General features: G+C 43.8%; 1 protein-coding gene across 1 annotated transcript in view; it reads right to left on the reverse strand.

Annotated features, from left to right (window-relative positions):
* MAN2B1 (mannosidase alpha class 2B member 1) overlaps positions 1-15,811 on the reverse strand; it is a 135,673-nt gene that overhangs the window by 67,324 nt on the left and 52,538 nt on the right. The gene's annotated exons all lie outside the window — the stretch shown is intronic.

A 15,811-nucleotide genomic window follows, 5' to 3' on the forward strand; every position in this document is an offset into this window, starting at 1 on the left:
AGGTGTGGAGCCTGATTAAGATTCTTTCACTCCTTCTCCCTCTGCCTCTCCTCCCTGCCACTCCCTCTCTAACAAAGAAAAAAAAAAAAGAATGTTCTTTTCATAAATTTGTGCTGGGTCAACTGGATAGCTATATACAAAGGAAAGAGGTTTTATCCTTACAGGACACCACATACAATAATTTAAAAGAAAGGATAAAGACCTAAACATAAGAGTAAATTATGACACATTTACATAAAATATAGGAAACAATTCTGAACTTGTATTTGGCAAGGAATTAGTAGCTAACACACCAAGAGCAAGAATGGAAAGGAAATGGGCTTTATCAAATTTGGACCTCATTAATGACTTTCATTCTTTTTTAAAAAGATTTATTTATCTATTTATTTGACAGAGATCACAAGAAGGCAGAGAGGCAGGCAGAGAGAGAGAAGGAAGCAGGCTCCCTGCTGAGCAGAAAGCCTGATTCGGGGCTCTATCCCAAAACCCTGGGATCATGACTTGAAGGGAAGGCAGAGGCTTTAACCCACTGAGCCACCCAGGCACCCCCATAACTTTCATTCTTAAAGGACACTATCAGGGAAACGAAAATACCTTTTGGAACCCTTGTTACACTATTGTTGAGAATATAAAATCATGTTGATGGTTTGAAAAACAACATGGCAATTCCCCCAAAACTACAAACTGAGTTATCCTCTAAGCTAGCAATTCTCTCTTGGGAATTGAAAGCAGTGATTCAAACAGCCTTACTCGGTCATTGACCACAGGGGTCTATGCCCCACTGGAGTTGCTTATATTCTATGTTCTAAACAACACAACCATTATATACTATGTTCTAAACAACACAAACCAAGTGTTTCAACAAAGTCACTCAAACTCAGTGTTTATGTGGAAAGGAGTAAAGAAACTGCAATGCATATTTACTAGTTCAACCAGAAAACATCAAATATCTACTCCTTTTGGGGAAAGATATCAATTATTTTTCATGGCAAGACATTGTTTTGCAAATAATTAGTCCTGCTTGAATACTTTCACTCTGCAAATCTAAGCAGATTTGAAATCACCCAGAATTAAATAATAGGTCTCAGAAACTTACAAGACACTCTCAGGAGAAGAAAAAGTGAAATCAAAATCCTTAACAAATGGAATGTAATATTAGAATATCTTGGTTTTTTTCTGAAATTCACCGCTTTCTCATTTCATACTTTCTTTCAACCTCTATTAATTAAATAAATTTTATCCCTATTGGAAAAAGATAAATAAATTAGCACATGTTTTCAAGGTGGCAAACCCCGCGTGGGGCAGTTCTAACAGGACAGATTCCCCCAGGAAAGTTTCAAAGAGGAAATTCTACCAAAAGACTTCCCATAGGATGTTTGTGCCCAGGAAATATACTTACAGAAGAGTCACATGGATTTCATACAGGATATGTTGTCCTGCCCAATTAAAACATTGAGTCTGTTCGAAATACATCACGGAGAGCAAATAGTTGGTAATCATGTCAATCAGAGAAGAAAGTGACATTTGGTAACGTGGAAGTGACCTCAAAATTAGGCATTTATTCCACTTCTGACATTGGTTTCTCAGCCTCATGCAACCCCAGAACACCATCTAGTTCCCGTCTGGCCTGGCCTGGTCTAGCCTGGTCAAGCGCCCCTCTTGCTCTGAACAAGGGCGTCCTTCCCTTGGAACCGACTCTCGAACTTCCTGCGCACACCTGCGTCCCCACGTTTAGAAGGAGCTGCAGGAAGACGCCACTGTCCCTCCAGGGCCTGGACCAAGAGTTGTCTAAAAGCGAACGTCCAAGGTGGTGGCCCGTTCCCCACCCCCAGGAAAGACCCCCTGCGCCTGAGACATCCGGACCTCCTGCCCTGTTGTCACTCTGGAGCGGAGGGGCGGGTCCTTGCGAGCTGTCCAATCAGGGGCGCCGCCGGGGCAGGTGGGTGTGGCGACGCGCCTCAGCCTCCTGGACGCTCCTGAAGTTGCTCCCGGTGAAGTCACACCTGCGCTTAGGGGTCCCAGGTGGCTCTGCTGCCGCGTCTATAGCGCGGAGAGCTGCACCCGGTGCGGGAGCCGTAGGGCCGACGCCGGCGGACCGAGAAGCCGGGAAATGGTGAGTGTGCGGGGCCGGGTGTGCCAGGAAGGGGCGGAGGGGCTGGCGACGGGCGGTGGCCGGGACCCATCCTCGCGCGGGAGCCCCCGAGTCTGCGGAGCCGAGTCCGCGGTGGCGCCGATCGGACCTCAGTCCCCTCCGGCGCGCGGCGTGCGGGCTGGGCGGGCAGCGGGGACCGCGGCGTCGTGTCCCGTCCCTGCGCGCGGCCGCGTCTCCCCGGATCGTGCGGTGACCACGGAGAGGGAGGGTCGTCAGGGGACAGTCGTGACTCGGCCTCCGGGGTTCGTGCGCGGGAGGTGCTGTGGTCCGGGGCCCCAGTCCCTCCTTTCTGTCGAGGGGCACCCGTTTCTCCTGAGTGTTCCCGATGTTCGGGAAGCAGAGGATCTAATCCACGACCCTGTCCTTCGGCCTATCCTTTCCTTGGACTGGCAATGAATGCTTGTTTCCCAGTCCCGCCCGCCTGGCCCGACGCCAGCTTCCCCTCTTCAGTTCATGGCATCAGCATCAACCATTTGTCCTCCGCGTGCAATTCACACAGCTCAGTATTTTAACTATTTATTGTTTTCACACAGTCAATGAATGGCTCATTTTAAACGTTTATAGTTTTTGTCTGGATATTTTACATGAGAGGCAAGCAGAGAATAACCACGTGGAACTTTTTATGAAATCCTGGGCCTCTCCTCGCAGGACCTTTCCCTGGGCACGGACATCCAATGGGAAGTCCTTTCGGGGGAGGTTCCTCGTGAAAGTTTCCTGGGTGATCTCTCCAGCCAGCACTGCCCATGCCTAGGTTTGTCACCTTGATAAAATTTATTCATTTTTAGTTTCCAGTTTTCAAATGTAAATGTATTTAATCGATAGATTGAGAAACACAGTATTAAATATTTCCAAAGAGAAAGAGAAAAATTCTTTTTTTTAAAGATTTTATTTATTTGACAGATCACAAGTAGGCAGAGAAGCAGGCAGAGAGGAGGACGCAGGCTCCCCGCTGAGCAGAGAGCCCATCCCAGAAGCCGATCCCAGAGGCTGGATCCCAGAACCCTGGGATCATGACCTGAGCTGAAGGCAGAGGCTTTAACCCACTGAGCCACCCAGGCGCCACGAAAGAGAAAAATTCTAATATCACATGGCATGTGTTAAAATTTCTCATTTTTCTAATCCCTGAGAAGGTGTAGTAATATTCTTAGGTGACTGTGTGTGTGTGTGTGTGTGTGTGTGCATGTGAGGGTGAAGGGGAGCAATTTCCAATGTAATTCCACCATTAAGTGTATTCAGTGATTGATTATAGACAATTTCTTGCCATGGAAATAATTATTTACTATCATTATTTCTGAAAGTAATAAATACTTTTGGATTTTCTTGTTGAACTACAATTTTCTTCCACCTTTTCTACATAAACATTGGGTGTGTGTTACTTTCCTAGATTCTTCATATCCTGGGTTTGTGTCATTAAAAATATAAATATACAGGGTGCCTGGGTGGCTCAGTGGGTTGAGGTCATGATCTCAGGGCCCTGGGATCAAGCCCCACATCAGTCTCTCTGCTCAGCAGGGGGCCTGCTCGCCACCTCTCCCTGCCTGCCTCTCTGTCTACTTGTGATCTCTGTCAAATAAACTTTTTTAAATCTTTAGAAAATATCAATATAGTCCAAAGCTATGTGACTGGGAACAGAAGGCTATGACTAGTGACCCAAGCTAGGCTCCCCACACTCTGCCCTATTGAGCCTGCAACAGGAAATGCCTTCAAGACCCCAGATGGTTCTTCTTGAGAGCCTCTGCAGGTGTCCTACCTGCTCATACCCACCACAGAAGGAAGCTTTATATGAAGAGAAGCTACAGAGCCTGGAAATCTGGGGATGCATGTGCACAAAGGGGAAGGGAGGTAATCTTCTTCCAAGGCAGTGGTGGTACCCTTGTGCCTGTGTCTGGACAGTTTGGAGTTTTGCATCCCTGTGCAGGTGCACTCAGTGTAATTTGGATTGAAAAAGTCTGTGAAAGTCAGGAGTTCTGTGTCTGGGTTAGGGTTCACAAATTTGGGAGCTCATTTAGGTAATAGCCTAAACCTGAATCCAGCTGAGGGTTTCCCTGCTTGTGAGAATGGAAGGCTTAGGGAGAGAGGGGTTCCATTACACCCCAGGGAGGGGAGGGCTCCCAGGATTCATTCTTGTGGCTGCTCAGGTGTCCCTTTCTCCCCTCCCCCACTTTCTTGGGGATCTACCAACTCCAGGGCTTTTGTCTCCACTGGGAGAGTCTATTTTTTTTTTTAAGATTTTATTTATATATTTGACAGACAGAGATCACAAGCAGGCAGAGAGTAGAGGAGGAAGCAGACTCCCTGCTGAGCAGAGAGCCCAATTCGGGGCAGGATCCCAGGACCCCAGGATCATGACCTGAGCCGAAGGCAGAGGCTTTAACCCACTGAGCCACCCAGGTGCCCCTCCACTGGGAGAGTCTAGAGTATGTTCAGCAATATGAACGTGGCTCTCCTAATGTCCTGTGAGAAGCAGACTTCTTCTCTGTGCTGAATCCAATGTTTACATTTCTTTTCTCTGGATTCCTTTATGGATTGAGTACTGACGCCCTTTGGTTCTAGGTTCCCTTAGTACTTTGTAATTTTTTTTTAAATTTTTTTAGAAAGGGAGGGAGGTTGGAGAGGTGCAGAGGGAGAGAGAGAATCCCAAGCTGACTCCAGTGGAGCCTGACCCAGGGCTCCATCTCACAACCCCGGGCTCATGATCTGAGCCGAAATCAAGAGTTGGACGCTTAACCAACTGAGCCACCCAGGCAACCCGGTACTTTGTAATTTTGTTCCCTGTGGGAGAAATAACATTTTTTGTTTCTTGGGCTTGCAAATGTAAACTGGTTGAGAGGGATGATGGCAGTAAGGTAAGAAAACTATGGAACTCAGTAGAATTTTTGTTCCTTTTAGGCGAAAGAACTTCAAGATTTGAGATGAACGTGCTTCAGTTTTCAGGTACATGTTTTCATTTTTACATCTGTGCTTGTATGCACATGTCTCTAGAGGACTCTGACATTTAAAAGGACAAAGAAAGTGAATTCCTATTTTAATTGACATGAGGAAATGTACCTGTAGCTTATGAATTAAGTCCTTGAAAATCCAGTCCATTTAAGGAGCTAAATTCAAACCCCTATTGGATCAGAACATTATTTCTGAAAATATCCCCAGTGTTGAACTCGAAGGGCAAACTATGATGCCACATGTCCTTCTAGTTAGAAAAATATTTGAAAATACTCATTTTCTATGGTTTTCACTTTTGTAACTCTTAGTGTTTAAAGGAATTAAATCTAGGACACTTGGCTGGCTCCATCCGTGGAACAGAAGACCTTAATCTCAAGGTTGTGGGTTGGAGCCCTATACTGGGTACAAACTACTTAAAAATCTTTTTTAAAAAAGGAATTAAATATGAGGATGGTTTCCTATGTACAAAAGTTAAAATTAAATAAAGACTGCTAAATAGTAAAACTTGGTATACACAAACTTCTGTTGATTTGAAGTAAAACCATGAGATAGAAAATCTGACTTAAGAAAGCTCACTGCTGGGCGCCTGGGTGGCTCAGTGGGTTAAGCCGCTGCCTTCGGCTCAGGTCATGATCTCAGGGTCCTGGGATCGAGTCCCATATCGGGCTCTCTGCTCAGCAGGGAGTCTGCTTCCTCCTCCCTCTCTGCCTGCCTCTCCATCTACTTGTGATTTCTCTCTGTCAAATAAATAAATAAAATCCTTATTAAAAAAAAAAAAAAAAGAAAGAAAGCTCACTGCTGGGGCACCTGGGTGGCTCAGTGGGTTAAGCCTCTGCCTTTGGCTTGGGTCGGGATCCCAGGGTCCTGGGATCGAGCCCCACATGGGGCTCTCTGCTCAGTGGGGAGCTTGCTTCCTCCTCTCTCTCTCTGTCTGCCTCTCTGCCTACTTGTGATCTCTGTCAAATAAATAAATAAAATCTTAAAAAAAAAAAAAAAAAAGAAAGAAAACTCACTGCCCACACATCCCACTCCCCTCCAGTTTTATAACTCCAGCCATCTTCCAATCCACAGTCTTAATCATTTCAGGAGCTTCCGGCCAGTTTTTGTGTTTCTTTAGATAGAAACCAAGCCATTTCAAATGCATATTTTTCTTATCCATGCGTGTCCTTGTAACAAGCAGCCAGACTCCACATCTTTTGATGTTTGCTGGCAGCTTACCCTCACCTCCCCCTCTTTCCCTTATCTCCACACTTGGACAAACAGACAAGAAAGTCTGGAGACTCTCTTATATGGTACTGACTTCAGATTCCCGGCACACAAGCCCCTGTCTGCAGAATTCTTGCCCTGGCCCCAACCCCTGACAAAGATTCTTTGCTTGGCCAAACTTGAGTCGGGCTCCTGAAATTTCTCGTTAGTCTGTCCTGGTAGCTCCTTGTAAAGCCCGGTTTTAGCAAAAAGACTGCTAAATCAGTTGATCCAGAATCATCCCCATACCCTCCATATCTGATCACCCTTGATATGTGACCAAGTTCCTCCCCCGACTTGCTGTGTGTGTTGGGGCAGGGAGGAGGCATCAGTCTTAACACCCGAACCGCATATCAGTTGGTGACTGTTAATTCTCGTCTGTGAACAGCATGTCCAGACGAAGCCGCCACCCATGGGTCTGTCTTCTTTTACTCTGACCTGCTCCCCTGCTCTGCCTGATGGTGGCATGCACTGTGGGCTTCCCAGTCCCCGGGAGCTCATGTTGTGTGCTGTACTGCCCTGTGCCAGTGACCCTACGAAGCCTAAGTTCTAGAATCAAACTGACCAGAGGTGGTAGCTCTAGGATTCTTAGGCCTTTCATAGCAGGAGTATGGGATTGGGGCCCTCCTTACAGTGGTCCTGGGTTGATACGTTTGCAGGGATTTATCTGTGTGTTAGAATGAAACTGCGATCAAGGCTGGGTTGGCCCTGAGATAGCCCAAGGGCAGGGCTGGGGGAGAGGACTATACAAGAGGAGAGTGTATCAAGGGGTCACCCCTGAAACAGCTGTCATTTAAAAAGAAGAAAGGAAGAGAGGGGAAAGGCAGATCATTAGAATGCAGGGGGAGTCCTCACCCCAAATACCAAAGGACTCATCAGGATCCTGAAATACTTCTGGGGCTGCTTCTCTGCCAGACTGTGGCAATGATTCTGACCCTCAGGGCCACAGAGGCCAACACACACAGCACAGCAAAGGTATTCGTTTAAGATGACTTAAGTCCGGGATCTTCAGATCCTATAAAGCAAAACATTTGTCACAGGAAAGTCTCCTGTCCCTGATGGCACTGATTTGAGGCTCACTGAAGGAAAAATATATATATAAATACCTAGGTAGAGAGGACACTCCTTTCCCTGAAGTTGATCCAGTGACCAAAAACAAACCAAACAAAACAACTCAAAATAGAGAAGGACAGGAAGAAAAGAAGAAAAGAGAAAAACACTGAAAGAAAGGTCCACAATTTCACCCAATTGGAAATCCAAAATACACTAAAGGAATCTACACAACAAAAAAAGAGTACAGGTCACTGTTTAAACCCTTTAAAAACCAGGGGCACCTGGGTGGCTCAGTCAGTTAAGTGTCTGCCTTTGGCTCAGGTCATGATCCCAGGGTCCTGGAATCTGGTTCCTTGCTCAGCAGGGAGCTTGCTTCTCCCCCTCCCTCTCCCTCTGCCTGCCACTCCTCCTGATCGTGCACCCTCTCTCCATCCTGAATGAATAAATAAAATCTTTAAAAGACAAAGGGTTGACAGAGATTCTGAATTAATTTTGCCATCTGCTTCAATGCACTAATTTGGAAACCTTCATGCAAATAAGACTAGGGTTCAAATTATAGTTATATTGGGATTCCAGAAAATTTCAGCAAGTTACCCCTGCTAATGTAGGGAGTTACTGAATATAAAATAGGCGACAAATAGGTATGTATGCCCCACCTTAATGCTCTTCGCAGTTGCTTGCCGGGTACCATCATTCTGAAAGAAGTAACTTTTCTGCATTCAGTATGATGTTATCCATGCATTTGTCATTTATGGCTTTTATTGTATTGAGATAAATTCTTTCTATACCTAATTTGTTTCTTTTCATCATTAAAGGATGTTGGGTTTTGTCAAATGCCTCTTCTGCACCTGTCAAAATGATCATATGACTTTTATCTTTCGTTTTGTTAATTTGGTGTAACCCATTTTTGGATTTGTGGAAATTGAACCATCCTTGCATCCCAGGGATAAAGCTAACTTGATCATGTTGTCTAAGACTTGTAATGTGCTGTTGAATTTGATGTCCTAGTATTTCGTAGAAAAGTTTTGCATCTATGTTTCCCAGGGATATTGGCTTGTAATTTTCTTTTCTTGGAGTGTGCTTGTCTGACTGTGTTATCATCGTAATGCTGGCCTTGTAAAATGGTTTTGCAAGTGTTTCTTCCTCTCTGATTGTTGCAAGCATTTGAGAAGGATTGCTTTGAATTTTTTTTTTTTAAATGTTTGGTAGAATTCACCATTGAAGCCATCTGGTGCTGAGCTTTTCTTTGTTGGGAGTTTTTTTTATTGCTAATTCAATTTCCTTACTTATTACTGAGCTTTTGATTTCCTATTTCATGATTCATGCCTGGGTGGTGGCTCAGTGGGTTAAAGCCTCTGCCTTCGGCGCAGGTCATGATCCCAGAGTCCTGGGATCGAGCCCCACCTCTGGCTCTCTGCTCAGCAGGGAGCCTGCTTCCTCCTCTCTCTCTCTGCCACTGAGCGGGGAGCTCTAGAAGGGACTCTATCCCAGGATCTGAGCTGAAGGCAGACACTTACCAATTGAGGCACCAAGTGCTGCCGCCCCCTCTCACCCCACTTAGCGTTTCTTGTAAGGCAGATCTAGTGGTGATGAAATTCCCTCAGTTTTGTTTATCAAAGAGTCTTTCTCTTTCCTATCTTTCTCAAGGACAGCTTCGCCAAGTAAAGCATTCTTGGTTGGCAGTTTCTTTCTTTCAGCACCTGGCATAAATCATTTCATTGTCTCATGTCCTCAAGGTTTCTGTCAAGAAATCGGCTAATAGTCTAATTGGGATTTCCTTGTATGTGATGTTTTGCTTTCCTCTTACTACTTCCAAAATTCTCTTTGATTTTTGATAAACTGCTTTTAATGCATCTTTGTGAGGTCTTTAGGTTCAACCTATTTAGGGATCTTTGAGTTTCATGTACCTGGGTGTCCACATCTCTCCTAAGATTTGGGAAGTTTCTGGCCATTATTTGTTTGTTATTATTTTTAAATATTTATTTATTTGTCAGAGAGTGAGAAAAAGAGCACAAGCAAGGAGAGGGGCAGGCAGAGGGAGAAGCAGGCTCCCCACTGAGCAAGGAGCCCAATGTGGGACTTGATCCCAGGACCCTGGGATCACAACCTGAGCAGAAAGCAGAAGCTTAACTGAGCCACCCAGGTGTTCCTGTTTATTATTTTTTTTAAAGATTTATTAACTTATTTTAGAGAGAGCACGAGTGGGAGGGGCAGAGGGAGAGGAAGAGAATATCTCAAGCAGACTCCATGCTGAGCATGGAGCACGATGGGGGGCCTCAATCCCACAGCCCCAAGACCAGAGCCAAAACGAAGAGTCACATGCTTAACTGATTGTACCACTCAGGCACCCCTAACCATTATTTCTTTAAATAAGCTTAATACCTTTCTCTCTTCTTTTGGAATTTCTGTAATGTGCACATTATTTATTTTACTGGTGTCCTCTAATTCTCATAAGCTTTCTTCGTTCCTTTTTTTTTTTTTTAAGATTTTATTTATTTATTTGACAGAGAGAGATACAAGCAGGCAGAGAGGCAGGTTGGGCTGGGTGGGGGGAAGCAGGCTCCCCTTGAACAGAGAGCCCAATGTAGGACCCAATGCCAGGACCCTGAGGTCATGGTCTAAGCCGAAGGCAGAGGCCCAACCCACTGAGCCATCCAGGCGCCCCTCTTCATTCCTTTTCATTCCTTTTTCTTTTTTCTTCCTTCCTCTGTATAATTTCATATGATTGGTCTTCAAGTTCACAGATTCTTTCATTGTGAAGAATTTCACAATTCCTCCCTCCCTGTTCCTTGTAACATTGTGGTCATTCATTTTGTTTATCTATAAGCTATAATTACTGAAAACATTGCTATTATGACTTTGAACAAAGTGTTGTCAGATTAAATAAAAATACCAAAACCAAATCATTGTATTTTACCTTTATTGTTTTGTTCTCTGACATTCTTTCTTGATTATTATCTTCCTCCTACTGAGTTTCTTTTAACATTTCTTGGGAAGCAGGTTTTACTGGTGACAAAATCCCTCAAATTTTGTCTCTAAAAGTCTTTTGTTCCTTGTACTTTTGAAGGATTATTTTGTCTGACACAAAACTGTAGTTGGATTTTTTTCTTTCAACACTTTTACGATTTAACAAAACTCTCTTCCTGCTTGCATGTTTCTGAAAAGAAGCCTGAATTAATTCTTTTCTTTCTATGTAACTCTATTTTCTCCCCCTAGTTTCTTTCAAGATTTTCTCTTTGTCTTTTCCCCTCAACTTTGAATAAGATATTGCTAGGTGTGCATTTGTAGGCTTTTATCTTCTTTGGTGATCTCTGAGCTTCTTGGATCTGTAGTTCGGTGTCTAACATTAATTTGGAAGTATCTCAGTCATTGTTGTTTCACTTATATCTCCTGTTCCTTTCTGTTTTTATTTTCCTCCATGTAGTCCAATTATGTTATGTTACACTTTGTGTCACTGTCCCAAATTTCTTAGATTTGTTTTGCCTTTTTTGTTTTTCCTCTTTGCATCTCAGTTTTGGAAGTTGTTATTGAGGGGGCGCCTGGGTGGCTCAGTGGGTTAAGCCACTGCCTTCGGCTCAGGTCATGATCTCAGGGTCCTGGGATCGAGTCCCACATCAGGCTCTCTGCTCAGCAGGAGCCTGCTTCCCTTCCTCTCTCTCTGCCTGCCTCTCTGCCTACTTGGGATCTCTCTCTGTCAAATAAATAAATAAAATTCTTTAAAAAAAAAAAAAAAAGGAAGTTGCTATTGACATTTCCTCAAGCTCACTAAATCTTTCATCACATATTTTCACTGTATTGATGAGTCCCCCAAAGGAATTCTTCATTTTTCTTCTACTGTTTTGTTTCTTCATTTCTTGCCTATTTCTTTTGGTTCTTTCTTAGTCTCCATCTCTGGGTAAATTACCTACCTGTTTTTGCACATTATCCACTATTTCCATTAAAATGCTTAGCATATTGATCATGGTTGCTTTACATCTCTTGTCTAATAATTGCAACATATCTGCTATGTCTGAATCGAGTGCTTTTACTTGTACTATTTCTTCAAACTGTGTATTTTAACATTTTTGTTGGTAGTGTTGAATACCAGTCATGATGTACTGTGAAAAAAGAACTGGGATAACTAGGTCCTTAGCTTGAGGGTTCATGTTTATATGATGAGGGTTTAGTCTGTGTTTACTCTCTGTAGCTGTCAAAGGCTAAAATACCCAAGGTGTCCTTGCTTTTGTCATTTTTGGGAGTACTGAAAAGACTTCTTACAATAAGTTCTGAAATGTATATTTCTTTCAGTTTATTCCACTGTTATTAAATGGGGGTCATCCTGATGTAATGGCATGTTGTGGATGGAGAGGAAGTGTTCAGTATTTTAATGAGCATGTGTTTCTGGGCTGTGACCTTTGGTATAATAAGAAAAATGTCTGGGGTTTTTTGTCTGTTTGTTTTAATTTAAGCAGGCTCCACACCCAACATGGGCCTTGAACTCATGACCCTGAGATCAACAGTCACATACTCCACTGACTGAGCCAGCCAAGGACTCCCCCCAAATTTCTGGGGTTTGTCCATAGTTCCTACTAAATAACATCAAAGCCCTTGGACTTTCTTGGTGAGAAAGGTGATAGGAGCATCTTCTTTTCTTTTTTTTTTTATTTTTTAAAAGATTTTATTTATTTATTTGACAGAGAGAAATCACAAGTAGATGGAGAGGCAGGCAGAGAGAGAGAGAGAGGGAAGCAGGCTCCCTGCTGAGCAGAGAGCCCGATGCGGGACTCGATCCCAGGACCCTGAGATCATGACCTGAGCCGAAGGCAGCGGCTTAACCCACTGAGCCACCCAGGCGCCCTGCATCTTATTTTCAAAGAGGCCACTATTTGTAAGCCTTCAAGCATTTGTAATGCTTCAGGATTGAGGTTGGTCATCAGGAAGACCAAGATCTGATTAGAGGCTTGATTTCTTTTTTTATTTTCAGCCCAGCCCCCAACCTCTGGGGAATGGGAAGGAGCTAGAGATTGAGTTATTCACCAACCACCAATGATGTCATCAGTCATACCTATCTATGCAAGGAAACTCCATCAAAACCCCTACACCTCAGGATTCAGAGAGATTCTACTTTAGTGAAGACATCAGTGTGGCAGGAGGGTATTGTATCTGGTGAAGACATGGAAGGTCCCTTCCTCCCCCACCTACTTTGTCTTGTACGCCCCTTCCATTTGGCTGTTTCTGACTTGTGCCCTTTAAAATAAATCAATAAATAAGAAGTAAATTTTATTCTAATAGTGTTTCTACTGAATTAACAAACATGGGAGTATATCTAGGGACCCTCCAAGGGCTGGGCCTCCCACTTGAAGCTGGCTTCTAACATGGGGACCATTTTGTGGGAGTATATCCTTAAACTGTAGAGTCTGATGTTAACTCTGGTTAGTGTTAGAATTGAATTGAATTGTAGGCCACCCAGTTGAGAGTTGGAGAAATGGTTTTGGAAAAACATTTTGGTTTTTTGTTCCAATGCATTGGGAAACCCAACATATTGACTATGAGCAGTGAAAAATGACCTACGAATCCCACAAGGGTATCTAAGCTCCCCCACACCCTCAACTTAGGTCAGGCAGAAAGGCCAGAGGGGAATCAAGTGGCTACATCCTTCCCTGACCCCATGGGATTCTTGAGAAACAATTTTTTTTTTGAGAAACAATCTTTTGAGGACAGATCTTGCTAAGAAGAACAGAATATTGTAGGAATATTTCAAAATGGCAACTATTCTATGTCTCCATTTTTAGAGACAGCAGTTTGTACTGTGACCTCAATTCTTCTATAGGTCTAAGAAGAATCATTGATTTTACTTGGCTAGGTTTTTCTGGTAAGGATAGAAATGTCACCTTCTAAACTCCTTCCATGCCAGGGAAGAAACCGTAAGCCTCTGACTCCATTTTTAAATATTTGACAATTGATATGTTGAGAAAATCAGTATTATTCCTGAGTAGAGAGAACCCAGTTCTTTTCTCCCGTGTATCTCTTTTGATTCACCCAGAACACTTTCCTTCTGACAGCTCTGGTCTCCAAATGTGTGAGGGTTTTTCCCCCACAGCTGTGATGTCAGCAGGGTGTCAATCCTAACACTATCTACCTGTAGATAGTGCAGATCCTACAGGTTAAGGGCTCATTTCCCACCAGACCCCCTCCCTTCAGATGCCAATCACTTGTAGTAGGTGCCAATAAAGTTACCCACAACTTCAGTCTGACTTGCTTCAAATCAGAGGTTCCCGCAATCCTTCCTTAGGTTCAATTAATTTGTTATGGCAGGTTCCAGAACTCAGGGAAACACTTACTTAATAGATTTTGTTTATTGAGGATAATATAAGGGATACAGATGAACAGCCAGATGAAAACATGTGTTGAGGGGCGCCTGGGTGACTCAGTGTGTTAAATCCTCTGCGTCTGGCTCAGGTCATGCTCCCAGGGTCCTGGGGTTGAGCTCCACATCGGGCTCTCTGCTCCATGGGGATCCTGCTTCCCCCTCTCTCTCTGCCTGCATTTCTTACTACTTGTAATCTTTGTCTGTCAAATAAATAAATAAAATCTTTAAAAAATTAAAAAGAAAACATATGTTGAGAGAGTGCTTAGAGGGCCCCTATGGAATTGTAGTATGTGGATGTGTTCCCTAGTATGTGGATGTGTTCCCCAACCTGCAAAGTCTCCAAACCCCATACCATTGGGATTTTATGGAGGCTTACTAGATCAATTTCTTTTAAAGATTATTTATTTATTTATTTATTTGCCAGAGAGGGAGAGATCACAAGTAGGCAGGCAGGCAGAGAGAAAGGGGGAAGCAGGCTCCCTGCCGAGCAGAAAGCCCAATGTGGGGCTCTATTCCAGGACCTTGAGATCATGACCTGAGCTGAAGGCAGAGGCTTTAACCCACTGAGCCACACAGGTGCCCCAATCAATTTTTTTAAAGACTGAATTCTTTATTTTAGAAAGAGAGAAGTGGGGCAGAGGGAGAGGGAGAGAGAGAATCCTCAAAGACTCCCTGCTAAGCATGGAGCGCAATGGAAGGCTTGATCCCAGGACCCTGAAAGTATGACCTGAGCTGAAATCAAGACTCAGGTATTTGACCGGCTGAGCCACCCAGGCATCCTTCCCTAAACATGATCAAATATTAACTCCATTTCTAGCTCCTCCCCCCTTTCTGGAGGATGAGTTGAGCTAAAAATTCAAAGCTTCTAAGCATGGCTTGGACTTTCTGATGACCAGTCCCCACCCAAGAGCCCACCCAGGGTCACCTCATTAGAACAAAAGATGCTTCTAGTGCTCTTATCACTTAGGACTTTACATGGTTTCAGGAGCCCTATGTCAGGGACAGAGTCAAAGACCAAATATTAGAACAAGACTGGCTCCTAGTACTCTTATCTCTAGGAATTTACAAGCTCCAGGAATTTGGAACAGAAAGCAATATGTATATATTTTCTACTATCTGACAGCTGACTGCTTTAGAGTTTTACCTCTCCCTCGTCCCTCTGTGTTCCACATCTGTATGAGGTAATAAGAAAGCCTGGGCGCTCAGCTTTGGCCCTGGCAAGAGAAGTCTGTCACAGTACTAAACTCTCACCTAGGCACCCTCCAATCACCCTCAGTAAAAACACATGCCTGTTGGGGCACCTGAGTGGCTCAGTGGGTTTAAGCCTTTGCCTTCGGCTTGGGTTGCAATCCCAGGGTCCTGGGATAGAGCCCTGCATCAGGCTCTCTGCCTGGGGAGGAGACTGCTTCTCCCCGCCTCTCTGTCTGCCTCTCAGCCTCCTTGTGATCTCCCGGTCAAATAAATATATAAATTTTTTTTTAAAAATAAATAAAAGAAAAATTTAAAAAAAAATACATGCCTGTTTCCTTTCCTTGCTCTGTCAAGGCATTCCCACCTGCTTGAGAGGCCTGCCTTGTCCTCCCCAGAAACTTCCATTATGAAAGTAATAACCCCTTTCATGTATTCCTAGAAGGTGTGTTTTATTTTCTACTTTTCAACCAAACCTTGGGGGTTTCTGCTAAAGCTGGAAATGAAAGCTCACATTACCACATTACAGAAAAAAAAAAATACAAATTATGTCTTTTTCGATCTTAAATACTTCTTAAAATTGTTTATCATCACATATATTGAGGAAAGAATGTACAAAATGTTTTGCGGTAGGATTTGCTAATAATATAAACATCCCCGAAGTCATCATCAAGATTCCTAAGTGTGGGCAGTAGTGAGAGTCTCACGTTCCCTCCGTGGCTCGCCTGTCCTGCCCCTTCGATGGCCGCTGTCCCCATGCTTTATCCTCGGTACCTTCACCGTCTCTTGTCCCTAAGCAGTTTCCTCCTTTGACCTTTGAGCAGGTAAGTATCCACGGAATGACGCTGAAAGGTTTTCCAGTGGGTTTTTGCCTCAGTAGGTCT

Source organism: Mustela lutreola, chromosome 2 (assembly GCF_030435805.1).
Source record: "Mustela lutreola isolate mMusLut2 chromosome 2, mMusLut2.pri, whole genome shotgun sequence".
Lineage (NCBI taxonomy): Eukaryota > Metazoa > Chordata > Mammalia > Carnivora > Mustelidae > Mustela > Mustela lutreola.